The sequence below is a fragment of the Hetaerina americana genome, unplaced genomic scaffold (genome assembly GCF_022747635.1).
Source record: "Hetaerina americana unplaced genomic scaffold, ioHetAmer1.1.p SCAF_5, whole genome shotgun sequence".
In the NCBI taxonomy this organism is placed as follows: Eukaryota; Metazoa; Arthropoda; class Insecta; order Odonata; family Calopterygidae; genus Hetaerina; species Hetaerina americana.
The window spans coordinates 9,222,594-9,250,080 of record NW_027287095.1 but is presented as its reverse complement, the minus strand read 5'-3'; the positions used below and the strand labels follow the sequence as shown (position 1 = coordinate 9,250,080).

Sequence of the window (27,487 nt, the reverse complement as noted above, 5' to 3'; positions counted from 1 at the left end):
CACGCTTTCCCAGCGTCTCTGCCCCCCAACTCCCTTCTCCTCTCTCCCTCCACTCCCGCGCCTCTTCCCCTTACCTGCTTTTGATGGATGCGCCTATCGACGGATGGAAAATTGTGGATTTTTTCTTCCCCGTGATATGTAATGAATGCGAAGGCTGGTCCACTATTCTTTTTTGGAGTTTTTTTTAGCGTAAAACCGAAGTTTGGTGAGATATTTTAGGTCCAAAAAATTTCCAGGTTCACCTGAATGTTAAGGGAAGGTTGATCCCTGGAATTTAGTATGCATTATCGGCACTATTAGTTTAATTAGATGTTGATGCGTAACGCCGCCGAGAATCATGAACTGGCGAACGAGTCTAGTTTTAAAGTTCAATACCGAATTTCCATAAAACCGTGCTGCTGAGAGAAGCATCGATCACCTGCTCGGATTAGGTGACTCTCTAATGTTTATGTAGTTTTTTATTCCTTGATAGAATGTTCCTCCTCTCCCTCTGTGTGAAAACTCCTGATTTAGGCTAAATGAATCGTTTAGTACTTTGGCGTCATAGGCCTACAGTCACTTCAATTTCTGGATTTGGTGGTAAAAGTTTTCATTATTTTTTGAACTTGCTGAAGAAATTCTTTTGAAAAGAAAGGCAGTTTCTAGTTAATATATCTTAACACTGAAAAATATCCGCCTTATTTGAAATAATAGTCCGCCTGTGAAATCCGTGTTTTGATATTCCAGTACACGTACGTGTAGACATGTTTTGGGTATAATTTGTTGCTTAGTATGTGAGTGAGAGAGTTAAATTAGTTGTAAAAAAGGTCAAAATTTTCCAGATTGCTGACTCTGAAATAGAAATTTGCTATTCATCACCACACACACCTGAGGTTCTCTGTTCTCTGTGGGAATCACTATTATTGAGGGCTACGTGAAATTTAAATGCGTCTGTGCTGTTATTTTGCCCTGGATAAGTTAATGAATGCCGATTGGGGGAGCAGTTACAACATGTGTGAATCAGTCAATCGATAATGGACGGTTACAATCATTTTCTTCTCAAATGAGACAGTTATTTATTTATTTATTCAGTATAAGTCCGAAAACAGCACATTTTGGCCTTTACATCGAACTATTAACAACGATAACAATGGTCACATTTACAAACACCCAAGCCCTAGATGGAGGGAAACTCATCCAACCCCAGGCGGGAATCGAACCCGCGACCCTTAGAATGGCAGACGAGGACGTTACCCCGCCGCCACCGGGGCCGGCAAGTTATTCGCGTCTTACCGTGTCTAGACACTCGGACAGAAGGGCTCACTTCATGTGGAGGAAGGTTACGGATTGCTTCTACATGTACATAATACCCCGCGAGGGCGTGTGGCGGGGGGTGTTAGGTCACCACCCGTAATGGAGAATAAAACCACGTGCAAAATCAACATATTTATTCAAACCTACGCCCATGATGGGATGTAGATTAGGATGAATATTCATATAAAATTCATGAAAAACCTTTTTAACATATACGCATGCAAATTCGTATGCTATCAACTAAAAAGCGGCAGCGGGAGCCCCCCTCCCCCCCCACAGAGAGAGACGTCTGGGCCACCGTTTAGAGACTGTTTGGCTACTTCTTGCATATAATCTAAAAATTGCTGACCTCAGTACTTCGTCGGCTGTAAATTGGTTACTGTGAGTTACTAGTTCGCAGCGGGTTTGTTTGCGTAATTTGATGCGGATATTCCTTATAGGAATGTTAAATTTCTTGCCGACTCAGTAATAGTGCAGTGAGAATCCCGGATAGTCCAATTGACTCAAAATCAATTTTGGCGCACCTATCTGAGTCGTATCATTCCATGGCGTTTCCCGAGGAGCGAGTTAAGGGGTAGTTATAGAGAGGGAGTAGATTAAGGGGATTTAAATTGTGAGATTTCCCGATGAAGTGAATCTGTAGAACTCCGTTATCGGAGTAATTTGTCTGGGAATCGAGCATTCCCGTGGATCCCGCGGTTAATCAGGGAGTCGATTATGCATTGAAAATCGAGAGTTTGGTGCAGAATCACCAGCATTGGTCCACGGATCACTCTCGGAGCCCTAATTGAACGTGTATGCGGGTGATCACGAATCAGTTGGACGGCGCGCAATAATATTGGACGGAGGAAGAAAGCAGAGGAATTGCCCGCGTCGCCAAGTGGCGAATGCAAGTTTTCCTCTGCTTGGCTCTCATGCCTTTGACCGCCTCTTAACTCTTTAGCCTTAGGCTTTGACATTAATTTAACGACGCCTGGCGGCTGCTACATTGGAAATGTGTATACAGATACTAAGAATAGATGGCAGTGTGAAGTTAATCTCTTCGTTTGCCATATGTTTCATCCGGAGGCGGAGATGGCGTAGTAAAGCTCGTTTCGTAATGCTCCGGCTGAACAAATAATGACCAGGCAGCAAACATAAAAACCTTCTCATTTTTCATCCAGACAGACCTTTCATCAGAGTGATATCTCTGAGCGGGGATGTGGGGGGAATAGTTGCGTAAGCAATTGGCGTTATTACTATAAGTACTGCCTCTTTGGTTTAAAAACCTCTTTCCTTCGAAGACTTATTTAAATAGCGTTTTGCTGTCGCACGGTGTAAACTCTTAGGTCAAACTTGGGTGCATTGGTGGAATTTGAGGAGGAAACGTGTCCTAGCGGGAAGTCTTGAGAGAGTTTTGGTTCTTGGCCTCCCCCCTTCTGGAAGAGCGAAAAATACGTAAATTTCTGACGCCGCAGTTTTGCATTGACCTGGAAACATTTCCCGAGAATGATCCATGCATCGACGTAGTCTTTTTGTTTATAAAGAATCCGCATTTATAAAATACAGAATTAAAACTTGAATGCCATGAGAAGTAGGCTATCTTTTTCCGAAGTAAATACATCAGAGGAAGAACACGGCATCTCCTTCCCACTTCTGACCTCTTTTGTACAGTCTCGTCAACGGCACTTGGAATAATAATGGCCGACGGGTTATTTCCTACCGCGTGCACTATTTATACCCGTCCCTGTGCAATACCCATCCCGTCGTCGATATATCCAGACATACCCTCCCCCGCGGCACGTCTTCCATTATATTATGCACATGGAGATGCATTAGTGTTCCTCATTCGAGCATAGCGTGCCGTCGTCGGTAAGTCTCCTAAATGGCTCTCCGTATGGAGAACTTCATTGACAAGCCCTGCTATAAATTAAAGTTTCAAGATTTTCCGTCGCGCGAGAGAAGAAAAGTGTGTGGTTTCTGGAGAATTCCCGTGGTTGGGGGAGGGATGGATGCAGGAGAAGGGCATCATCCTCCGTGGGCGTAGGTTAAATTTTCAGCAGCATCGGCGAAATTCCCTCTCTTCAACCCGCCTATCCCCTTTCTGCCCTCACCCTCCCTCGGATCGCGGATTCCTCGCGATGACGCAATGGACTGGGGAGGGAGAGGGGGTGGTGGCGGATAAGGGACTCAAAATACTGATGGAAGCGATGAGCCCCTTTTAAATGAATTATAAGGAACGTGAGAACGCCTAATGGGCGTGGGGAGGCTGATGGATTGAGTTTTTCCCGTGGTGGATAGGAATTTGGCGGTGGCCGGAGGAGGAGGAGCAGGAGAGACTGTGGGATGGTCCCCGCTCGGCACAGCCCCCCCCCCTCCCGGTGGCCTCACCCCTTAACTTCTTGAGTTCATTGGTGACATTTCCTTTGAAAAATCTCGTACCTTCTGTCGTTGACCACTGTCATTGAATTCGAAAACCGAGGTGAGCAACTGGGAGGATGGTTTTTTCAAGATGAGGGTAGAGCTTTTTTCTTACCCAGGATTGTGGATGCCACATACGAGGTCTGTCCAATAAATACGCGAACTAACGCAATAAAAACTTAATTTTGCAACATTTAGTTTACATCGATTTCATCTCCTTCAAAGTGCTCTCCATTTGTTACACTACACTTACTACATCTTCTTTTCCACTGTTTAAAGCACCCTCGGCAGCTAGGCTTTTTTGTTTTCTCGTCGTTTCTTGCTTTATTGTGTCCACATCTTCTCAGTGATGTCCCCTAATCACATTTTTGCATTTTGGGAATAGGAAAAAGTGGCCGAGTTCCGCCGCATGTTCAAGGATGGTGATTGAATATTTTGTCAGAAACTGGTGAACAATCATTGCTTAACGTCAGCAGCTTGGGCACGATTCTTGCACACATTTTTTCCAAACCCCAATATTCGGTTAAAATAGTGTGCACTTTTGATTTTGTATATTGTGGTAGGGGACCAGTTTATTCCCCCGCACCCCTCCAGGTTCTAGTATCTGAAAAATCGTCGGTGTATAATGAGCGAAGCGGTTAGTGTCCTGAGGTATCACCCGAATTTTAATCCGTGCCCTCGGATCAGTAGCGGAACACTTTTGCCCATTATCAAGTATCAGCACGTTCCATTTCTTCACATTTATCTGAGAATAAAGCGTAGTTATAAATAGGCGGCCTTCAGGCGAGGACGTCTTTGCCTCTCACCCCCGAGAGTTCAGAATCAATCGAATTCCTTTCGCAGAATGCAGCGAAAGTGATGGTTGACTGTTCTTGACGGGGTTAAATTAATTCTGAGCGAAATCTTCACCGTCTATGATTTTTATTAAATAAAAATTGCCAATATTTCGCTAAATGAAATTGAATACGACCGGTTTCAATGTAACTACATCATAATGAGGTGATGATGAGATAGTTACATTGAAACCGGCCGTATTAAATTTTATTTTGTGGAAAATTGCCAATTTTTAATTAATCACGATATCCCACCATATCACGCCTGAAACGTCTCATTTTAGTGTATGATTTTGTTTTAAAAATAAGTTGTTTTTTTTGAGAGGATATGTCATGACGGGTCAGTTGCATAAAAGATATTTACGTGCTACTTTGTTGGAATTGTGTTACTTGAACTTAGTTTTGCTCCCATCAAAGGGATACTATATGGTACGTAACCTAAAATGCTTTCCTTTTTCTTTGAAGCTGCCTCCTTTCATAGTTTTTCGCTTAGGATGAGGATACGAGTGCCCGTTTCCAGATACGGTCGGGTGCATCTGTTTAACATCTGCGCAAGACAGACATTTTGAATTGACTTTTAAGTTTGCGTAAGATTTCGTCAACGTGGGAATTTTGGTTGATTTTCAAAGTCACGTTGCATTCTCTCGCAAAAACCGTAATTCTTTTACGGTACCGAAACTCGTGTCTGTGTACAGAGGTGAGTTTTGAAAACCTTTGTGTCCCACAATTGTTGTATGATTGCTGTATACCAGAACCCTGAAAGTTGGCAACGGCGATGAATAACGCTTTACCTCGGGACATTGGGAGCCGGGATGAGGTAGTCGATTTTTTTCTCTGTATCTTGTCAACATCGATTAGATTGGGTGCGTTCCTTCTCCGGAATCGGCACACGTGGAGAGGCGTGAGAATTTTTTCCCCAGGTTTCCATGCTCTCTCTAAAGCCAAATCTTGATGTATTTTTGTTTGGACAAAGGAAATTGCTCTCTTCACTCCCACCTTAGTGTTCATCCGAAGCCCCCTGGAGGGACAAACAGTTCAACCGACCGACGATGGGCGATTCAGAGTGGCGGTTGGTGTTGGTCATCGGAAAGAGGGAGTTCCATTAACTGTTTCGCCTTCGTTGGAGCACGTTGTGTGCGTTGGTCGCGTGTTGAGGAAACGAGCATTTTTGGCGCGCATCGCATATGATGGTGGTGGTCCGACGTTGTGTTTGCAATCCTAAGCACCACTCAGTCCCAGGTTGGTGTGTTTTTAGAAGACCGGAGGGGGGGGGGGGCAATCATGTCGGCGAGATAGTGACGTTGATGGCACGTACGGAAGTTATGGGAATGTGTTTGTCGATGAGTGATCGGGAATTGAGATATCATCTGGGTTTGCGAATAAGCATGGGTGGCCAGTCCTCATCAGGGTTGGTCGAAGCCAGCGAGCGGTCCCTTCCGGGCGACTATTGCGAGAAGGTTTTGTTTTTCATTCTCATGCCTCTCTCTCTCTCTCTTTTGCCTCTATGCATACCTGCTGCCGATGGGAAAACATTTTCTCTAGCAAACCTTGATTGGTGTCCAAGAGGAGAAGACCTAAAATGTATTTGATGTATATTTGTTAAAAGAACAAATATTCCTCAAGGAATTAGAAGATCAAAAATGGCGTAAATTTTCTTTTTGTATTAAATATTTCTTTTGGGTTAATGACATACTTGGGAATTTATGTATTTAATCGTGCATTATTCGTGTATGCTATAAAAGGTTTTAGCCCTAGTAAAACGTATAGCAAGTTGCAGCGTACATGGTAATCATGATAGTACATCATATTGTACCCCGTCGACGCAGTGTGTTGTGTGATAGCGGTAAAAAATGCGAATTAAATAGCAACCTTGAAGAAAACAGCTTTGTCTCCCAAGGGAGTATTCGAATTAATTTTACCCATGCTTTTTATAGCGAACTTAACGAAATCCATGGCACAGTAGCTAACGTTTCCGGTACATACCGATGAATTTTATTTTATAACTTTCGAAAAGTGTTTGGAGCTTTTTTCTTCCAAATTTAAATAATATTTTCTATTGCGATGTACTATCATCCTTAAATTTCACGTGGGGTGACCATTTATAATTCTGAATGGTTTCATATATGAGCACTCGTACTGCACAAATTTATGAATGGAGTATTCGATAGATTATCATTATGATGCTCGCTCACGGGACAAACTATCGAAGCAAACTCATTTCCTGCGGAATCCTGGCATCTCCACGTTAGTGTAGTGTTAAGATGAGGCAACAACAATGGTTTGGAAGTTGAAGCCAATTTTCCCTCGGTGCGCAACTGTGGGATTTTCTGACTTCATGCGTGTTCTCCTGATTGCGTGAGAGCGTACACGTCTGTATCAATTTCGTCGGGAGACATTCTGTAGAAGTCGCGGAAATTCATGAACTACGTACAATCTCATATCAGTCGTGCAGGAATGCGCGCCGCTCCTAAGTTCTGGACAACACGGTGCGAAGAATGTTTGTACTTTTTTCTTTTCCTTTTGCGAAATATTTTTGCGGGGTTTCGTCATGTTTTAGTCGTCACCCCCCTCCTCTCCTCTTCCACCCCCACCCCCTGAATAAACGGCGCGTCAAGTGCGAAGCGGCGTACCCACGCCCTGTTTTGTGCGGACCCGTGAATTCTCCCCGAGTCAGTCGCTGTTGTTCCCCCCCCCCCTCCTGCATAAGGGACTTCTTTCGGCTTCCATCTCCATCCCTCCTCCGGATGCAATCGCAGTTGTTGTTGCCATGGGAACACGCGGTGCCTCCGCATGACGCTCATTGCCCATCGGAACCTTCCCCGACCCCGTCTTGACGCCTCTTCCCAAATACTACTACACACATCCCTCCCTCTCTGACACATCTCCGCCTCTCCTTCCCTTCTCCCCCGCCCGACTGCCCCGTCTGCACTCCTTCCCTCTCCTGACGACCACTTTCCCCCTCCCTCCCCCCTTCCCCCACTCCCGTATCGTTATCGCCCGACTAACGCTTTCGTTCCGTCACCTTGACAACCATTTCCATATCTCCCAGGCGCGCGTTTCGTACGTATTTGACTCTAGCATTCACCCTCTCCCTCCTTTCGCCCTTTTTTTATTCTGTTCGTAGCGTTGTCACTTTGGGTGGTCGAAGCGTTTGAAGGGAGCTTTCAGCTTGGAGGGGGGGGGGGAGAGGTGCTTGCATTCTTAAGCATTTTTTTGCGACGACGTCGTGGCCGATCTCATGTCGGGAGGGTCCGGATCTTTATCCGTCATGCGTTCTTCAATTATGTATCCTCCTCCGAGGTTGAGTTTGTGCCGTTGATTGTCACTCTTCGTTTTGGGCATCGCTCAATATTCTCTCTCCGCGGGGAACGGTGCGAGGGTCGGGCACTTCGCGACGCTAAGAAAGTTGGCCGAGAGGAGAATGACGATGGCGGTGCCGTTTCTGAATTCTTGTCAGCGAGAGGTTGCCTCCGCCCGTGCCGAAGTTCATGTGTGGTACGGGGAAGTTTGCAGCTCGTATTGCCCTGTCAAATTGAGGAAATATTTCACCTGTCCGTCTCTTTTTATTAATATGTATTTTTTCAATTCTATGAACGTAAGACGAGTGAAAATGGTGTTATAAGCACTATCGATTACTTATTATTAAAATAATATGACATTACCAATATCTAACATTATTATTATTATTAAAACTCACCTGTGCAGGTAGACAATGTTAGGTGGCACCCAAGTTCCTAGTATAACAATCAAAGTTGCTTGGGAAAAATAACATGACATCTCAAATCCAATTAATATCACAAAAGATAATAAATAAAATCAGTCAGAAAATTATACACTGAAAGGAAACTTCCAAACACCAATCTCTTACACAAAAAAGATAATCCCCACCTCATCAACATCAGTTTCCCATATCAACAAGAAAAATATCAAAACTAAGCTGTCGCATACAATTTTACACAACACATCAATCAGATTATTATATTGACTGTTAACATCTTTTCATAAAATTAAGATTTAATTGGTTTACTGGTGAAAAATCGGTTTCATCGGGATTTTTTTCACATTTGAGCGGAACATATTGGCTTGATTTTCAACAGTAATAACAAATCTCTGAAACATTTATATGGTAATCAAGGAGATGTGTACAAATGAGGCGTAATTACTGAGTATTGAGTTTATCACAGTACTCTCATTTAAGTTCCGCAGCGAGCTCACGGTGGCGCATGGCGGCGTTACTCAGTGCGCTCTTGGTGCTTCGTTCGTTTTATTCTCCGTTTTGGGAATGGGTATTCTCGTCATGGACCTAAATGGAATTATTTAAAAGTTAATGCACTGGTTCCTCGTTCCCTAAGTTGATTGACATGCTGGAAAAATAAGGGGCGAATGCTTTATTCTTCAAGATGACCCTATTTTTAAATTAAGGTCCGCATTGCAAATTTATTGCATTGTCTCCAAACTATCCTAAGAGCGTAATTATGACGTATTAGCTATTGAAATTTCGCGATATGATTAATGCAGGTGTTCCTCAAGTCCTCAATCCGGTTCCACATTTTTTATGTTGAACTTTGTGATGTATCTTCTAAAGTGCCTTAGTGATAAAAATTCAGCAACGTTTTTTTCCCGTTCAAACGACGTGAGAAATCATCTTACACATACGTTATGTCACTCCATGAGATGTACTTCATGTAAAACTGAAAGACCTCGAGTTCATGGTTATTATTTTGCCTAGTTCGCACGCTAGAAATTATAGTTTTAATGCTTTACCCTGTGATTTACCGTCACAGCGAGAACCCATCTATCCTTTCATATGCATAGTGCACGTCACCAATAAAGCCGAACTAGCGGCATTCAAAGGTTTATTCGAAGTTGATTTCTGTTATTGATGGGTACACGCGAATTATATTAGTTAGTGTCAGGCATTGAACAATTAACCGTCCAAGTTCCGAAGGTTAAACTACCGCAATATACCAGAAATTTTAAGTTGGTAGGTATTCATATTCATTCGTTCAGGAGCCATATTGATTTTTTTAGCAAATCGTGGCGAAGAAATTAACCAAGTGTGTCGGTGCCTTTACACTTACTTCCAAGGGAAGCCAAGATCAGAGATCCTCCATTCACGGAGAGAGCAAGACTTTAACGTTTTTATAAATGTATGTGGAAGGTACTCTAGTTAACCTTAATGGCATAAGGGAAATCATGAAACACCAAAATTAATCGCAGGTTTTTGGTCTTTTTTTCAATCAATTCCATTTTCTGTTCCTCGGCACCAATTTTTTTCCGTAGCCCAAATGTTCTTATCCCGAAGTCACGAGGATGTAAAATAATTTGATAAATTGTCATTGTTGATGGTATATTACAGTAGTATATCGGCAAAGTTTTTTTATTAAAATAATAAGTTAATGTTTTCAAAAGAAATATAGTAAAATTATTTAATATTCAAATTGGGAGAAGAAAAAAATGATATTTTAATTCTTTGTCCCGAGTTCCCTCGTTTGGCTCACCCATGGGATCTCGACTGCTCTCTGAAGGCTGCTGTGTGCTAGCGGGAGGGAGGTGGGTGATCGGAATCGGCGCGATTCTGGCGGAAAAAAATCGGCGGAGTTTTGCCCCGGGAGTATCAAATGTCGGCAGTCCAATGTTTGCTCTGGCGTTTCCCAGCGGTCGACTTGCTCACTGTGCTGACTTGGTGGCTGCCCCCTGCTGCAAGTGCACCTTCGCCGCCCCCGGGTGCTGCTGGTACACGCGTGTGCACACATGGCACGCGGAGGAATTCCCATCGTGCCCTCCGGTTGGTTCATGCGTCAGCATGAGTTAGCATCGCGTTTAGTCTGCAGAGCGCGCCGTGGTTACCGGCTTTCTTTATCGTGTTTTATACGATATACTATACCTGCAGGTTGAGGGAAATGACGCGTGCTTTTAATAGACTCGGAGGCTGACGCCTTGGGGGAGGGGGGTTTATTAATGCGTTGATAATACTCGTTTTTGGGTTTTTAACTCGGTTAAAAAGTGTCTGCGTATGGTAGAGTTATCAAAATGGAATATGTTGCAATGAATACATTACACATTTGTTAATGTAGTAGAATGAAATATTTTTTGTGGAGAGAAAAAGGGTATGTTTTATATTACGGGTGGTGGTGACCTTATGTCGGTGATTGGGAAGTGATCGTCTTATACGGAAATTTCTTTTAATGCGCATCCACTTTTCTCTTCCCTTGTCCCGGTATGAACTCGGGGAACAACGCGGTAACGGAAACGGGGAGGTAAGTATTTGAGGACATGAGAAACTCGCAGACAATAAGGGCTCATGTAGTCATTATAGTTAATCGACCACCCGTCAAATGCATATTGGCAGCAGGTGTGAAATAGTTTTCTTCTTCCGATAAACATATATTTATCGTTACATAAGATTTACTCCAAGAGAGCTTCGCCATTTAATGCACGTATCAATCTTGAAATATTGCAAAACCCACCTTCCTCTCCTTTATATAACCAATGATAGTGGAATCGATAATTACTCTGAATTAACCTTCGGCTAATTATGCACTTATCGAGTTTTACTAAAATTATTTCTGAAGATTTTATGTTTGGATTCAGGTGTGATGTTGTTAATTATTTGCACAGTGATTTTTGTCGTTTCCGCAAATATTTCATTTTTTCATTCCCATGAAAATGATTACTTCCAGGTGTCATTCCGTGTTCCTACTCATTATTCATTCTTTCGATTCCTTACTTAGACGTCGTACTAAAAGCGAGCGAAATTCTCCGTCGCGTGATTTCATTTGCGTCATGCGTGAAACGGTTTGTGGCAATGTCAATATCCCACTCGCATCCGCTGGGATTTTGTCGGAATCACGTATGCCTCTTGTTACATAAATGAATGCCGTTATCTTCTTGTGAGGGACGGAAGAATTCCAATTGGATGAGCAGCGAATCGCGCTGTCCGGGAACGTTAGCAATTTGTTTGTCATTGCGTGGCTACGACCCCTCACTCCCTTTTGACGGGTACGAAGGCTTTTACTTCAGTTTTGTGAAGTTTCTTTTCTCCTCTAAAGAAAAGCGTTATCTGGTCTCATTTGCCATTCTCTGCATTTTATAAAATGGAATATCGTAGACATTGAATGTTGTGCAAATGTTTCATATTCGCTCGCAGTTTGCTCTTGATAGCATAAAATGAGTCCCTTAATTACAATCTTTGTTTTTTTAAATAATGCAATATATTCTAAAAACAAGTCCCAATCTTATATTGAAACTCGAATTTTCCATGTAAGTGGTTGTCTTCTTATCATAACTGGTCATGTTTATCAACATGGCCACCAATCGGAGGGAACTGGTGCCGTGTACTTTTTTTTAGCTTCCGTACGATTCATCTCGTATTTTTTTACTCCATATTTTGCGCCAATATCCCAACTGAACTTTGCTTAAAAAATGCTTTTGCTAACTAAGAAGAAAATAAGAAACTGTTGCTAAAGCAACGTTTGTGGAGCTCGGAAGAATAATTGCTGCCACAGTAGCTCAATGAATTTCATTTTTTTTCTAGAGATACTACATATTATCAAATAGAGCTGCAGTTCGGGGGATAGCCATGGTGTTAGTTGCTTATTACGGCTACTCTCCTACTCGACTTCATTGTTTCGGAGACCTTTCAAGCTCCTCCTAAGTTTAAGGTAACGCTGTTGTTTGGTATTAGAGTATTCAATAATATTAGGTTTGCTAGTGTGTATTCTCGCTCGAGTGGCCAACATATTACCGATCGAGTGAAAGCATGTCGGGATTTTAAGGTCACATACGACTATGCTAGAACTCTTCTGCACTTGGTTAGGGGAGCTATTTTTATACATTGGTTGATCTAATCGGTGCCTCTGATGTGGTGACGTCATGGCCTCGGTTTTGCACAGTGGTTGGCTCGGGGATCTTATGAGTAAGTGTATTCTAGTTGGGCGAAAGAGATTAAAAAAAATAGGACTCGATTAAATCTAGCGAATGCAATCTCGGTGTTTTCAGGGAGTATAAAATACATCATGGGTGTGGGCAGTGTTATCTTTGAATCTCGTGAAATATTTGAGCTACGTAATTTCGTGCTCCCTCTTCAATTTTTATTAAGTTCAGGCGCGGGGATGATTATTTGAAGATATATGTGACCTCCGTGGTAGCAGAGATAGTACATCTACGGATGGAGATGACTCTCTCGTCCAGGACTACTCTCCGTATCTCCGCTAAAACGAATATATGGTGCCGATCATTCGAGTATTTATTCTTTCTGGGATGCATTGAGATTGTTCATTTTTATTCGGGAGCCGGCAACTAAGCCCATATACCTACAGCGCGCCCTAATTACTTGCATCTCTTGTAGTACACGCTCTCCGTGGATTGTACCTACTACTATCGTACCTTTGGCGTAGTTTTTCATGCTTCCGACAGCGCATGCCTTGGCGTTCTGGGCATATTTTATTGGCTTAAACATATGTACGACTTGTTGATGAAATTAGAAGTAAATAACATGTGAAAAGACAATGTTGGAATCATAGGAGATAGTTAATATCATCTGTCTGCTAATATTTTGTGTACTAAATTACAATAAACTTTTACTTTATATCTCCTGAGAATATGGATATTTTTTAAAGATTTTGTGCCGCCTATTGTTGGAATATCGTTACCTTTTTAAACGATTTCTTCGTCGAAACTAAAGTTTTTTTTAGGGATATTAACGTAATATTCACAGGAGTCGATTGTCTTAATTTAAGAGAATTTATGAGAACCGTATACTAGTTATCATTATTTGTTGGTTTCGTGTCATCCCCTGGTTCATTAGGTGTGATTCTTCACCCTTTACCGCAAGACGTCATATTTTGGAGAACAACAGTTTTGTCGTCCGTCTGAAGGGATTGGTACAAGCAAACGCGTGTATTTTGGGAATTGCTGCTCTCTCGTCGAGGGAGAAAGGTGAGCTAATTTATAAACGGGGAGTAGCGGACGTGTACGAAATAAATTGCCTGCGGTTCGCGGCGAGTGTATGCACGTGAGGAGGAATGTCGACGTCTTGCGCGAGGGCAGCAGCGCCTGCGAGGTGGCCAGTGCGGGAGGATGAGGGGGGGGGGCGAGCGGAAATAAATTAGCACGTGGAAGGCGCACCAGAGGGGGGGGGGCGCGGAGGACACACACATTCGCGAACGCTTTCTCATTCTCAGTTGTTGGAAGCCATTCAAGGAAATGAATGGACGTTGAACAAAGCGCCCTTGACTAGTCTTTCATTTCCCGTAGAGCGCTCGTGACGTCAATGGCAGCAGGTAATTATGATGAAAATTGGAAAATGGTTCACGTATCCCTTGAGATGTTCGTTTTCCTGTCGATGAACCGCATCGAGTAAGTTAATTCAACACTGCACCCTGGGGAAGACGCATGTTTTTCAAGAAGTTCCGTATTTTCAGTAAAAAAAAGTATTTTTCCTGCCTGAATTCGATCTTTTATTGCTCAGGTTTTTCAACACATTTAAGCAATTGAGCTAGGCAACGTTTTGTTCTTGCTTTTTCGGGAGCTTTTTAAAACCTTGCACGTATTTTAAATAAATATCAGTTTATGATGCGATTAATGTTTGAATCCATTAAATATGAAATTCTGCAGTCGACAAGTTCAATGGATTTTAGGCCATAAAGACTTGTCCGGAAGCGGTATTTTAGCTAAGCCCCGTAGCTAAATGGCTTTGATCGGCTTTTGCAGGCACGCGAAAGGAACTGTTTTATGACATAACCGAAAGATCCGAGCTTGTAGAAGTTTTCTTCTGGTCCCAAGCCTAAGTTTGAGAAAGAAATAAGGAAAAAGAGCTTGATTTTTTTTGGTGTAGGGGTGTTGTCGAGTGGTGACGCCGCAACGAGATGGTTATTGTCGGATGGGCTCTGAAGCGTGAGAATTAGTCACGCCCATCCAATGGAGGCGTGTTTTCCGGGAATGGAAACACCTTTGGTACGCTCAAGAGTGTTCTGTAATTTTCTTCGGTTTGCACTGTGTAATATCTCTTCTGCGAGCCCGTGTATTCCGGAATCCTCATCTTTTTAACTCCCGAGTCTTATTAAGTGGATGTCGGACGCTGTAACCTGTGGTTGAACGTGTTCGGATCTTGGCTGCGCGTGGAGTATGGACGTCCGGCCATGGCTGCCAACCTATCTTCTGGATCGAAAACAACACCGGCCCGTTCTCCGCATTCATATAGTGCATTTTACTTATGGTAATCCTGGCGGCAATACACCCATGGTCCGAACTCAGATCACCTCCTGGGATATTATCACTAAGACCGTTAGTTGGCGATTGAAAGGTAATGAATATTTTTAGTCGGAATTCATCGCTGGAAAAAAAATCCTACTCTTATGCTATCTACGGTAGTTGTAAGCCTTAGGAATACGTGTTTTACATGTCATGACATTTCTGTCATGATATTTAAATTTGAGAATTACAATTTATATGGTGAAAACTATAATGTTGTAAAAACCATGATAAAAGTCAAATCAATCTTATTACGCCCAAGGTAATTAATTTTTGAAAAATAATATATATATATATATATATATATATATATATATATTTCTGTTCTACACGAGCTATTATGTTGAACATGAACATGTTAGGATGCCGTCATATGTCATGTGGTGTCAATTGAATGGAAAGTCGGGAAAGGACTCTTACGCGGTGCATCAATTCCACGATTTTTCTGATTTTAAAGTCAATATTTTTGTCGATGGTCAATGTTAAATTAGCGTTTTTATCTTAAGTGCGTCGAAAATCGATGTTTGATCATCATAGTTTTATCGACTGAAGGACTACGGCACTTAGTAGCGATAGCCTTATTCTAACAGGGCCAAAATAAGAGCAATAGCATTCGATATTTAGAAACGATGGTAATTAAATGAATCAGTTCATTACTATAGTAGGTGTCGTCAATCGTGTATAGACAAATGGCCACCCAAAATCAAAGGAATGAACGTTTTTAATTCTGAACCTTCGTAGTTTAGATGGGCATTTCACACTTCGAAATTATAACAGTGTATGCATTTTTAAAAATATTTCCGTTGAAATACCGCGGCTCTATTTTCAGAGTGACGATGTAACCTTGGAACCAGAAAATGTTATTCCAAGATATTTCAGAGCCAGTAAAAAGAAAAGGGAATCCCTAACCACAGTTATCGAGCGACCCGATGGTTAGTTTGATAGGCGATGGCGGTAGAGTTCACGTAGTACTAAAACCAGCAGCGTGTTAAATTCGCTCATCAGGGTCATAAGGATTCGTTTCCCCAACGCCATCATGGACGTCGCGCGCGTCAATCATTCGGCTTTCGCGGTATGGGAGGGTGCTGTACACGAGGCAGCACGATGCCGTACTGTGGAACGATGCTGTAAAACGGAGTGAATGTGGGTTTCCAATTTCTTCGCCTCTCGTTAGTCAATCATCGTTTATTCTGCCCCGCACGAGATGTCAATTTTTTCACTCCATCATCCAGGAATCTGACGAGTGAATGCGGTGAGGAAGGCATAGTGCTCAGATTGAGCGTGTTTTCCGTTGAGGCCCTCAGTTATCAGGTCTTCACAGCATTTTTTACATCTTCATTAGGCATCTTGCCTAATGTTCAGAATGCACTCAATCTATATCTCCTTGTGCTTTGGGGTGATTGCGTACAAGTCGTGTGCCTCTTTTACACAGCAGGATATCTTCGATAAGTTCTCGATGATGATTGCAATTAATAGCGTTTCGCAATATATTAAAGTTGCTTTATTCCAGATAAAGTCGATCGATCGAATATTAGCAATTGCTAATAATCCTTTGAAGAGGTTCTGGAAAAAGATATCGTCTCAGGCCTTCGAATGAAATTCTCATTCCTATTTCACTTTGCACCAGTAATGAATCACATTTCGAGAGATCTCATTTTGTGGGTGATCTTACCTTTGGTAGAGTGTGATTATGGTTTCTCCGACGCCTTTATTTCCACTTCAATACTGATCGTTCCTATTGTGAACGATATTAACTTCGTGAAGTCCTTCGGGATTTGCATTCCATCATGATTTGCATGCAAATACGTCTATGGTAATCTAGAATAATGCAAATTTATGCCAAGGTGTCAGGACTGCCCTAGGGAGCACCACTGTGTAGATACGGGCCGTGCACGTAAATGTTAATTTTCTCAATTAGTCGCGCATAGCCGTGGGTTTCTCGTGGTTGTTGTTTGTCAACGCCGTGGCGTGACAACCGCATAACTCGACCCTCCGAAGGAAAGAGACACTTGTCTTGTGTACGGAGTCTTGCTTAAGTGCTTTAATCCAGTACACTGGAATGATTTGTTTAATTTATGCCTCCTCGTTTGTGTACAAGACAGTTAAACTCATCACAAGTGAAAGTTCCGTGTACAGCTGATGTCTTGTTGCCTTCTCTTTGATCAGAGTTCATACTTCTGCATTGCTTTAAATTTCCCATTTCTGCTGTTTAGTTTCGGTCTGGTAATTTTTTTGCTATTTATTTAAAAGGTGGTTGCATGGATATGACTTTATAGATATGTTGGACCAACTTCATAATTAAATAGAAATCGTAAAATGGACATTGGTTACCGAGTATTCCATGGACGACGATGTATGTTGCAGTTAAATTCCGTTTGGGGTCGCCCAGTGAAGACGCCCTCGGGTTGGATAGATCCGTGAATCGGGTCGTGGTTGACGAAAGAGGGAGGAGGCGTTCAGGGGTGTGTCGGACATCCAAAAGTTTGACATTTTTAATTTGAGTTAATCACAAGTTCTATCATTTTTATGCACTCAATTATCTAAAGCAGATACCCGTAAGTAACTACACGTGCTCTTCAACCCTTCAAGTGAGGAGGTCATTTAAATCGAACCCAATCCTGAGGTCTTAAGAACTATCAGTTGAAAGTTCTAAGTAATTAATGTACCTTAGTTCGATTATATTGAAAAGTTTGAATCACTACATATTCTCCATCATATTTCGCGTGTTAATTAAAAAATTCCGATTCATTAAAAAATACTTCAATGATTTTGAAAGTCACAGGGGAACCCAAGTGTTAAAAAATACCCGTTTCCTCACTGAATCACTCGTATAATTAAGTTATGACCAGTTACATCCAATGTTTTCCCTGGGTAGAAATTCGGGAAAAGAAAATTTGGTTAATTATATCACTTTTGAACGCGGCAAGTTTTATCGAATTTAGTGTATCATTTTGAAAATAGCGGGGAAAACTGTCGAAACTTTGGACTTGTCCTGTTATTGTGACGAGCCGGTGAAAACGTAAGTAGGGCGGACAGTCGGGGTAGAAGAGGTCGAGAGGTCTCTTCCAACTATGGACGGCCCCTGATACTTAACGTAGCGCAAGCTGTATCTGCGTACTACTCGTATTTCACTGGTTCACCGTCGAATATAGCGGTATTCGGTTCGATTCGGTATCTTGCGTCCATCCAAAACCTGCGTTAACCGGTAGATTACCGATAGTAAGAATATACCACAAGGATCTCATAGTGGAGTTTGCTCTTTCCCTCGCTTTTGTTTGCACGGCCCGAATATCACCCAAATCTTCTCAGTCGTGGAGGGTGTGTTGTTGGTGTCCGTATACTCGTATGTCATATTTCAATTCGTATTGTAAATCTTTGATCAATTCCATTGTTCAAATCATCCGCACCGACAACATCGTCCATATCGAACTTCGATTTATCGGTTCCATCAAATTTTATCCATATCGACTCCAAATTATACGTGCCGTCGAGTGCGATGTGCGTGAAAATAAATCGACTCGGTGTCGATATTTCCGCATCTCGCTCGGTCCTATGGTGGCCGTGCGTTACGTACGCTCGGTAGTTGGGCGAGCGTGATCGGAAACACCGGCGCTGCTGCGGTGGGGGATTGATTGGATTGGGAAACGGCGTGTGCAGATCGTTGCCGTTTGCGCCTCGGGAGTATTAGCTCTCCACCAACTCGCGGTCACTGCCAATTGGGATCCAACCGCCCCGCCCCCAATCCCCCCCTTCCCCCCGGCGGCTCCATTTCCATCGCAGCGATGATCGCGATCTCCATCTCTCCCCCCCTCCACCCACTCTCGTACTTCATTCTCTTCTCTCGTACTTTGCCGCCAGGGATGCTGCGTTGCCAAGTGTCTTCAACCCCCATCCTCTCCCCCTCCCCCTCGCCGCGTTGCCGCCGCCGATGCCTCACCCACCCACCCACTACTTCTCAAACCCCCCCCCGTCCTCACCCCGGTCCACCTCCCCCCTCTCGCCGCGTGACCTTGAGCGAATTTCCTCCCAAGATGGTGAAAGTGGCGAGAGAATATTCCCACAGACGACGACGACGCAAGCGGCAGATACGATGCGATTTTTCCGCTTTAAAAAGGGAGCGCGACGGGATGAAGGAGCGCGTGTGTGCCCGACGGTGTTACTCAAGAGGGTCGACCGATGGCGACTGGTGGCGTGCCCGTGCCTTGGGACCGCGTGTGGGTTTGTGGGGTGAGGGTGGGGAGGGGGGGGAATTGTTGCCTAACGTCCGTTCGCCCAGTCGAAATGTATGTATGGGGAAGCATGACACGGACCCGTCGTTTCGTTGGGGAAAATGATGTCCATAATGTGATGAACTGAAACCCGGATTTTGTGAAATAATTAATGCTAAATTATCTCTTGGACTTGACAGTTGGCGTGATATTTCGGAGCGTCTACGTCAGTCACGAAGTTGATTCATTCATTTGTCCTTAGTTCATAGAAAGACTTTGTGCAGAGTTATGGAGTAAATTAGCGCGGACTCATTTGAAAATTAATTAGCTTGAGTGCCTTGAACACGCCATATGGTAGTCAGTTGTTTCGTGCCTCGTTGTTGGTGGTTTCATTGTTAAGTGGCTTGGGTACATGATGGGAACTTAGAGCCGTCGAGCAACAAATAAATAGAGACTCCCTCTCGAGGAAACTCATTTTCTATCATGGCAGGTCGTCCTGTGCGGTCCCAGTGAATTCTGTGTTGTATCCATTATCTATTATAACCCTATTCGTGACATACTCTGCGACTAGGCTCGATTTACGACCAGTTATGTACCATTCTGTATTCGTTTAAATATTTTTCAGTTGTGATAGCATAATAGATTTGGTTATGCCTGGCAACCGAGCTCGATGAAACTTCAACCTTTGAGCGTAGTAGTCGTTTAGAGACAACAGTCGCCTGATGTACATCTTTGAGTAGGAGTCACGAAATCAACGGAGACCAATGCGATACCAATGTGTAGGAACGGAGACTATTATGCCTAAAAGCCATCTATCTGCACTAATGTTTGGAGATCTTTTTTATTGAGACAGGCGAAAGAGGGCACTGTATGCACCCTCATCTAATACGTTAACATAGTGTGGTAGCATCGTATGAACATTCGCCGTCTGTTTAAATGAAACAAGTCGCCGTTGCCGTGGATTCGAATCAATTACATTATTCTACCTTATGCCATTAGTTTCGCTGACCCCTCAAATTTTGCTAAACTGATTATCTTAAGTCTTTAAATCAGTCCACCGTGAAATATCAATAGTCTTCGTGTCGCCCTGTGATTCTCTCGTCGGGTGATGGGTACTTTTCGAGTCGTTTGATGAGTAAGTACATCGAAGGTCCATCGAGGTAATGAATGCATACTATAGGGCCTTCCGCGGAGAAGTTTCGCGACCAAAACTTGACAAAGGACTCTGATGTTTTTCCCCCGCGCCTTCCCATGTTACTTGGTCTATCACCCGCATGCCTCCTTGATTAATTGTCGTTAATTGAAGATCAATGTTTTTAGCAATACCGATGCGATAAGTTATCGCATGTGGTCAGTTCCGTATCGCGTTCGTGTTGAAGTTAGAGAAATTTGCACCTGGGTGTTTGGCAGGTCGGGTGTTGAACCAGTTGAATGTGTTGTTAGGGAAAAAAATGAATTACGGTAATTATAACCTCATGAAGTTTATAACGGGTGTTGTATCTTTTAAGTGCTACTTTAAAATTAGCTTCAGAAGTAAATTTTAGTTGTATACCATGATTGTGTTCCATGCTAATGATTTAACTTCATATTTGAATTGGAACTGTCAGTATTTCCAAATAATATTCAACTTATCGATAAATACAGGTATATCCTGTGTATCGTTATACAATATGTCTAAATTGATAAAAACATGATTAATGTCATAGTTCCGTTCGCACCGAAATGATGTATAGATATTTATATTAATCAAATGGGTTGAATGTACGCATTATATTTATGTAACTACGCGATGGGTGAAACCCCAAAATGGATATAGTGATAATACCTCTTGCCAGGATCTGAATATTTTTGCAAGCCTGTTACTAGGGTCTTGGGTGATTTGATGCTTGATTCTGTTCAGAGCAGAAGGAAATGGCTACAAACATTTGCGATGTCATCTCATTGTAGGCAAACAGACAAGAATTACGAATGGTAGTATTTTAATTTAGTATTTCGTGAAGAAAGCACCATTTGGAATGCCACTCTTCATTTGTAACTCACCTGGCTGGTCACCCTTCCGTGGTACCCATTTTTAACGACGAATAATTTATCGAGTAACCGCGAATATCCTATAAAAGAGGAGCATTTTACCCCATGATAATTCACGTGCTCCTCATTCAAAAGCTACGCGGACTTGATATTCATTTAGTCACGACTGATATATATTCTTTTGATGGGAAATCGTCGTGGTTACGCAAGAGTGGGTTACCCGTGCATTATTAACTGCGTAATGGAGAGAACGTAATTGGGAATAGGTAATAATAATGTCAGTGGTGTGTCTCCGCATGTAGACGAATCAGTTTTCTCAATTAACTTTCCGCTATGCCAATGGCCCGATTTGAAAAAGACAAATGTGAAATGAGATGATTTGAAAGGATGGTTGGTGTTTTGTGTTGGATATGTTTGGTGACCTAAATTTATTTTTAATGAATTGATCATTATATTTTACCAAATCACTGTTAATTATTTCGGGACAACTCCTCCTAAGATCGCTGGTGGCTTGTACCCTAGCCCAGCCTCCCTCGCTCTTGTTGTGTGATGTGCAAAAACGAGTTCATCCCCCACCTCCTTCCCCCAATGCTCCTAGCTCCGTTTGAAATGCTCCCTCCCTTCGCCCGCTCCCGAAGGACTGAGACGGCCCCCCTCCGCCCCCGCCCGCTCTCCTCCCTCCCTCATTTGGATGCTTCACCCCTCCCCCCCCCCTTGACCTCCCTCGGAATTTCATGAGACCCGCTCTTGCGAAGTTCCGCCGACTCCCCGCGCCCTCATCCCCCACCCCCCAGGCTCCCTCCTGTCCTTTCATCCCCTTCCGCCTCCCCTGAGCCCTTTTGCGGGACGGAGATTTGGTGACATCCCTATTTATTTGTTTGCTGGTCTTCAGGGTGGGCGGTTTCGGGATGGTCCAGCAGCCTTGGATTTATTCGTCCGGCACTGTCGGCCTTTTGCAGTGCGCAACCCCCCTCCCCCTTCCTTGCCTTCCGCCCTTCACTCCCTCCGCCGCGGACATCCTACTTACCGGTCCCTGTTGGCGGCACATCCTTGAGGAATCTGTGGTATTCTGGTATTTCTGACGGTGCCATTATGCATGATTAGGGGATTTCGTCTATGGGTTGGCAGGCGAGGGTGTTACTACGCCGCCACGTCGGATGTTACAATCGGAAATAGATTTTGGCTGAAGGGAATTTCGGATTTATGTCGGTTTCGTTAAAGTATGAGGAAAATATTGAGATGCATAGTTACATTGTATATGGCAAAGCAATCCTTCATTACCGCTGAAATTATATAACATGCGACACTGTAATTATATAACTTTTTTATAAATATTCTACCTTGGATACGCTTGAAATGAGCAGTCATGCTGGTCTTAAAGTCGACATTCCTCATGGTGCGACTCGTAAATAAAATTCTGTGAAACCAGTCTGTGTGTTTTTTGCTATCCGAGTACCAATTTGGGGTATGTGTTAATTGGAGTAAATGCCTTGAATGTGGAGAGTGGAGAGAGGCAGTTGCTATATTGGTTGCGAGGGCGAGTTGGTAGTCTTAATTATCTACCACATTTCCTATTTCTATGCCCTAGCAATAGTATAGTCTAATACGCGCGCATGCAATCAATTATTTTCTTTAATTTTTCGTCTACTCTGTCTCTCCATCTTTCTTCTTCCTATCTACCTATCCCATCTACTTGTTGGTGTGTTGACCCGAAGAATTACTAATTTCTTTGGTTCATATTTTATTTCTACTCATAATATTCCGTCCGAAAGCTACGTTTACCTTGCTTCTTCTTACCTTTTATGTCCCGCTTCATATTTTCTAATTTTGCTGTCCTCAGCATCGCCCAATATTATAAGAGGAACAAACACTGCGCTGACTACCTTTCGTCTGGCTCCTACCCTTTGACATATCTGGCATGGGTGACCCTACCAGGAGAATACTCCTGTATATCATTGCTCCCGCCGGCACTGCTCTAAGGGTCATCGAAAGCACACGTCCTTCCACCACGTCATTGTTATAGTCCATGGGGAGGGGACAAGTCATTTACTTGAAGTAAATTTCCTTTGAGTATTTGTGCTTTTCACCCTAACGTATTTTCTACCTGTTAATTTAAAAATCATCGAAAAGTGTAATATCAGAGTCTCTAGTATTCCCATTATTATTAAGAATTTCTTGATTAGCTCATTTTCCTAACACGTTGCTTTGCTCATTAACTGGGAACCTCGTACCTTATGCTTCCGGCTTTGGTTTGGATTGAATTCCATCGAACTATTTTAAATTTGACATCTACCTCTTCACCAATTGAAGGTCCCATGTGCTCCCTGCAGTCTGAACGATTTAGTGCATTTGTGCCGGAGGCAATTCATTGGCTATCGATAATGGTTGACCGTTTCCGCCCTTCCCTCGCTGCCACGGGCTCGATCACCTCTGTGAACCATCGCCAAACACGCTGTCGAGCACTGTTTCCGATGTGACTCAACGCTGGGCTTGACCGGTGATTCTCCTTGGTCATGCGCGCTCCCCTTAGAAAGAAATGGGAGGCTTGCCGAGCGTGAGTAATGCGTTGCACCGGCCGAGGCGGTGACGAGTCGACGGAAATTTCGATGAGAGTTGCATATTAGGCGTGAGTTTTGTTCTTTCACTTGTCTAATTTCTTCTAATCACCTCGGTTGTGGCGATCATATTCGTCCATAGTCACTTAGGTAGGTCTAACATTCCCGTAAATATTTAAGTACAGGGACAATATGGGGAAAGGGTTAATGGTAGTTATGTATTAAGGGGGTATCACCTGTTCGTCTTTAGGGGTGGTTTTCATTAAATTGATTAGAATGAAAATTCTGGAAAATTTCTGGAATTTTAGTTGTTATTTTCCGCAAATTTAATCGGGAAGTACATAACAATGCCATAATTTAAGCTCTTGGTGCCAAATAACTATAAGCCATCGGCACGCAATCTATGATGAAAGCGATGATTAATAATTTTTAATGATATTTCACCTTCGGTTTTTTTTAACTCGAATGCCTCTGAAAATGGTAATATCGGTGCTAACGTCCAAATCTATCCATTATCTGATGAGCGTCGTATTGTGCAAACTAAGTTCTTCGGTCGGCAGAACTATTCCGTATTTATCTGTGGAAAATAAAAGTATATTTGCGGGTTAAATTGAGGAATCACGCTACCATGGATTGCTGTGATAAATGCAAAGACTACTTTGTGAGCCAGTGACTTAATATTATGCTTAGATAGACGATATCATATATATTTTTCAAATGAAAGTTTACCGTAGTGAACGAAGTAATGATGGTGGAAATTCCTTGGTACTAGAGTTGTTGAAGGTTGTGATCTTAGGGGAACGCGATGAAGGGGCCAAACGGTGTGTAATGCATGTTGCAATGGTTTTGACTCAACTATAGCTTCCACTGCGCTTAGGCCATCAAGAACCCCGCGTTCTGGGACAAACTTGAGGCATTTTTTTTTCTTTTTTCCGCTGGAATTTGTTTGTTCTCATGAATAAATGAGGCAGTTTTAATGAAGCATACATGGTTTACACTCATTACTAACTCAATCCAATATGATGTCTTATATGAATCCCACCGTCATATGTTAAACTCCGATCGATAAGGAACAATTTAAATGAACATCAGTTGCGAAAATGCGATTTTTTTGTTTCTGAAGCTGGGGAAAGCGAAGAATTGACGTCATGAAAATATTCCCTAGTCACGCTTTAGCAACTTTTTTTTTGCTTGGTTAATGTTTAAAATCCATCCCCGCTGTTCTTCTTTTTTTACTCGCGAAAATATGCCAATTTTGGAGCATCGAAGCATTTATACTTCTCGTTGGCAAATGTTGTGGACTTGGTGTTTGATGATCACTCATTCCTTCATTTTGTCGCCCGGTATCGAGGGATTCCTTACTTCTGGGGGGGATGCGGCGATCTTGGACGTTTCCTGATTGTGTCACAGTCGGAATTGCGCTCACTTCTCGTCTTTTTTTCCCCTCGACCTTCACTCAATTCGGCGGCGGGTGATGGTGACGCAAGGACGTCCATTCACGCATCGCCGTGGTGGAATCGGTGGACGGCTCATATCGCCGGGTTCCCTTTCCCTCTCGCCCCAACTTTTCTGCCGTTGGTGGTGGTGTTGTCGTTTTTACGCATGCGAGTAGATCATTCTGCGTTTGACGAGGTCGTTAGCCCCGATGATTTGCGTGGGAAAGGATGTATTGGCTGTCGTGGATTCATTCGCTTTCAACCCATCGATTCCCTAACTTTAATGAATCCATCCTCTTCGCCTTCGCTAGATTGTACGGATTCGTTGTCATGTTTCGTGAGTGACCCTTGTTTTTTAACGGCGATATTATTTTTACTCTCCAGGATATTTCATCTAGGTCAGCTTTAATTTCATGTAGCAATGGGGGCGTGTACCTGTATGTCTAAAGAGAAGGGAGTGTGGCCTCTTTCACTTCGATATTTTTCACGTCTTGTAATTATTAATGTTAGTTAATTTCAGTGGAAATGATTATTCATTTGAAAACTATCGACTAAACATCAGGAATAAAATCTTGTTACGGTATTTAAGTTTCCTCAGTGGTCGTGGATCAGTCGTTTTTGATATCGCCAAGATTCTCGGTCCGTTCTGTTAGAGGAACGCTAAAAAAATGAAACTTGCGGTCAAATGTAACCAATAATTAAGAATTACGTATGGCGTGCTTCAGTTACTGATGAAGTTGATTGTGATCATGAGTTTTCCTTCATTATTCAAGACGCCATTCGAATGCCTTAGTGGTTTTCCGACGAGATAAGCTCGGATATTGAAGTTAGAAATATGATGCTCCGTTAACAATGGGAATGTGGAGTCAAAAAGTCAAATCCTCGTGTGCACCAATTGCTTAGTAGGAAGGTCATACAAATATGTATGTATTTCGTTTAAACCGGAGGTCGCTTTAGGGGATTCCGCTCCCTTTGCATATAAATGTGGTGCGCGAATAGGGGTGGGTTTCGTCCGTTCTCATTACTTGTGCTGCCCCTCAACCCCCATCTCCCCCGTCCCGCCGCGCGAATATTTTCGAAAACACGTCGCCTGTGGCTGGCTGTCCGCGGCCCCCCCTCTCTCCCTTCCCTGGCAGTCGCAAACGGCGAGCGCCGAGAGTGTTTTGGTGTCATTTCGTCGTCGTTCTGCGGCAACCGGTATGTCTAAAGCACGCAGGCGGGGCTCTATAGCTGTCCCTGACCCAACCCCTTGTTCGCTCGATTGCATCGGGCTGGACGAACAACCATCGCTCGGGGGATGCGCTCCTCCGCTTGTTTCTATTTTGCCTTTGTACGCTCACGTGTCGCGCGTTCTATGCATCCCTCCCTCTCTCTCTGCTCGGAGCCGGCGTTTGCTCGATAAGTGCCGGGATCGGAAACCCGTCTCCGGGAAGTTTGTGTTTAGGGTTCCGTCCTGTCCACAGCCGCGACGGCCAAAAAAATCAACTTACGGGAAATGTTACCCCACTTAAGTTCCAAGAAACCGTTATCCGATCGTGGCTTCAGTGTAGTGAAAGGTGAAATGCTGCTGGTGTTCCGGCACTGTTTTGATTTCTTTGGGGCGTCTTCATATTCAGGATTGCCTATAATTTCTTCTGTTTTAAATCTTGTCTATGGTTATCGTACAAATATATATGGTTGATATATTTGTTAACCTGCATGATGCCTTAAAGGCCGTTGTCTTTACTTGAATGATCGAGGGGAGGTTACATATATTGCTTGTTTCTAAATACCACACTGACCATATTTATTTAATTTTAACTATTTATTTCTTATGAATGTTACCGGTGTCAGTTTTGCCACGAACACTCTTGTGATGTTTCTGAAAATATAATTATTCGTTTTTAATTGAAGTAAAGGGCATAGTAAAATTGAAATATGAATCTTCTTGTATGGCTGTGTTCAGTTGTCAACCATGTTTTGAAACTGTGCTATTTCTTGGAAATGTTTTCATGATGTATTTACATTTTTTTAATCCTGTACGAATTATTTGATTGGTAGATGACTTCTTAACCGCCTCTTCTCTCTTTCTCCGCTTTCCCTAGGTCCTCGCAACCGGGGGAAGTCTCACCCTACAAGCCCCAGCGACAGCCCCCGGCGCCCGCGCCCCTCTCTCCCGGCGGGGCAGCCACCGTGGTCGGAGGACGACAGCAGCCCCCACCGCAGCATTATCCGCCCCCGCCGGGGGCGGGAGGGGGCGGGGGAGGTGGGGGCGGCCCCGTTTACGGCCACCCCTCGCAGCAGCCCCGCGGCGGGGGCGAGCCGGCCTCCCATCGCTACGGACACCCGCCCCCTCCGCCTCCGCCGCCTCCACACCCGCCGCCCCCCTCGCAGCCTTCTTACGCCGCCTCGCTGCCGTACCGGGAGAGCATCTACTCCGTGCCCAGGGTGAGTAGACACGAGGCGGGTCATGGGTCGGTTGGTGGTGACCACCCGCCACC

General features: G+C 43.4%; 1 long non-coding RNA gene across 2 annotated transcripts in view; it reads left to right on the top strand.

Moving 5' to 3' along the window:
• Positions 1 to 27,252, top strand: part of LOC139693946 (uncharacterized) — a 354,833-nt gene extending 327,581 nt beyond the window's left edge. For both annotated transcript variants that reach the window (XR_011702079.1, XR_011702078.1), the window contains exon 3: positions 27,092 to 27,252. This is a non-coding gene — a long non-coding RNA (uncharacterized lncRNA). The remainder of the gene's footprint in view (positions 1 to 27,091) is intronic.
• The last annotated feature ends 235 nt before the right edge of the window (positions 27,253 to 27,487 follow it).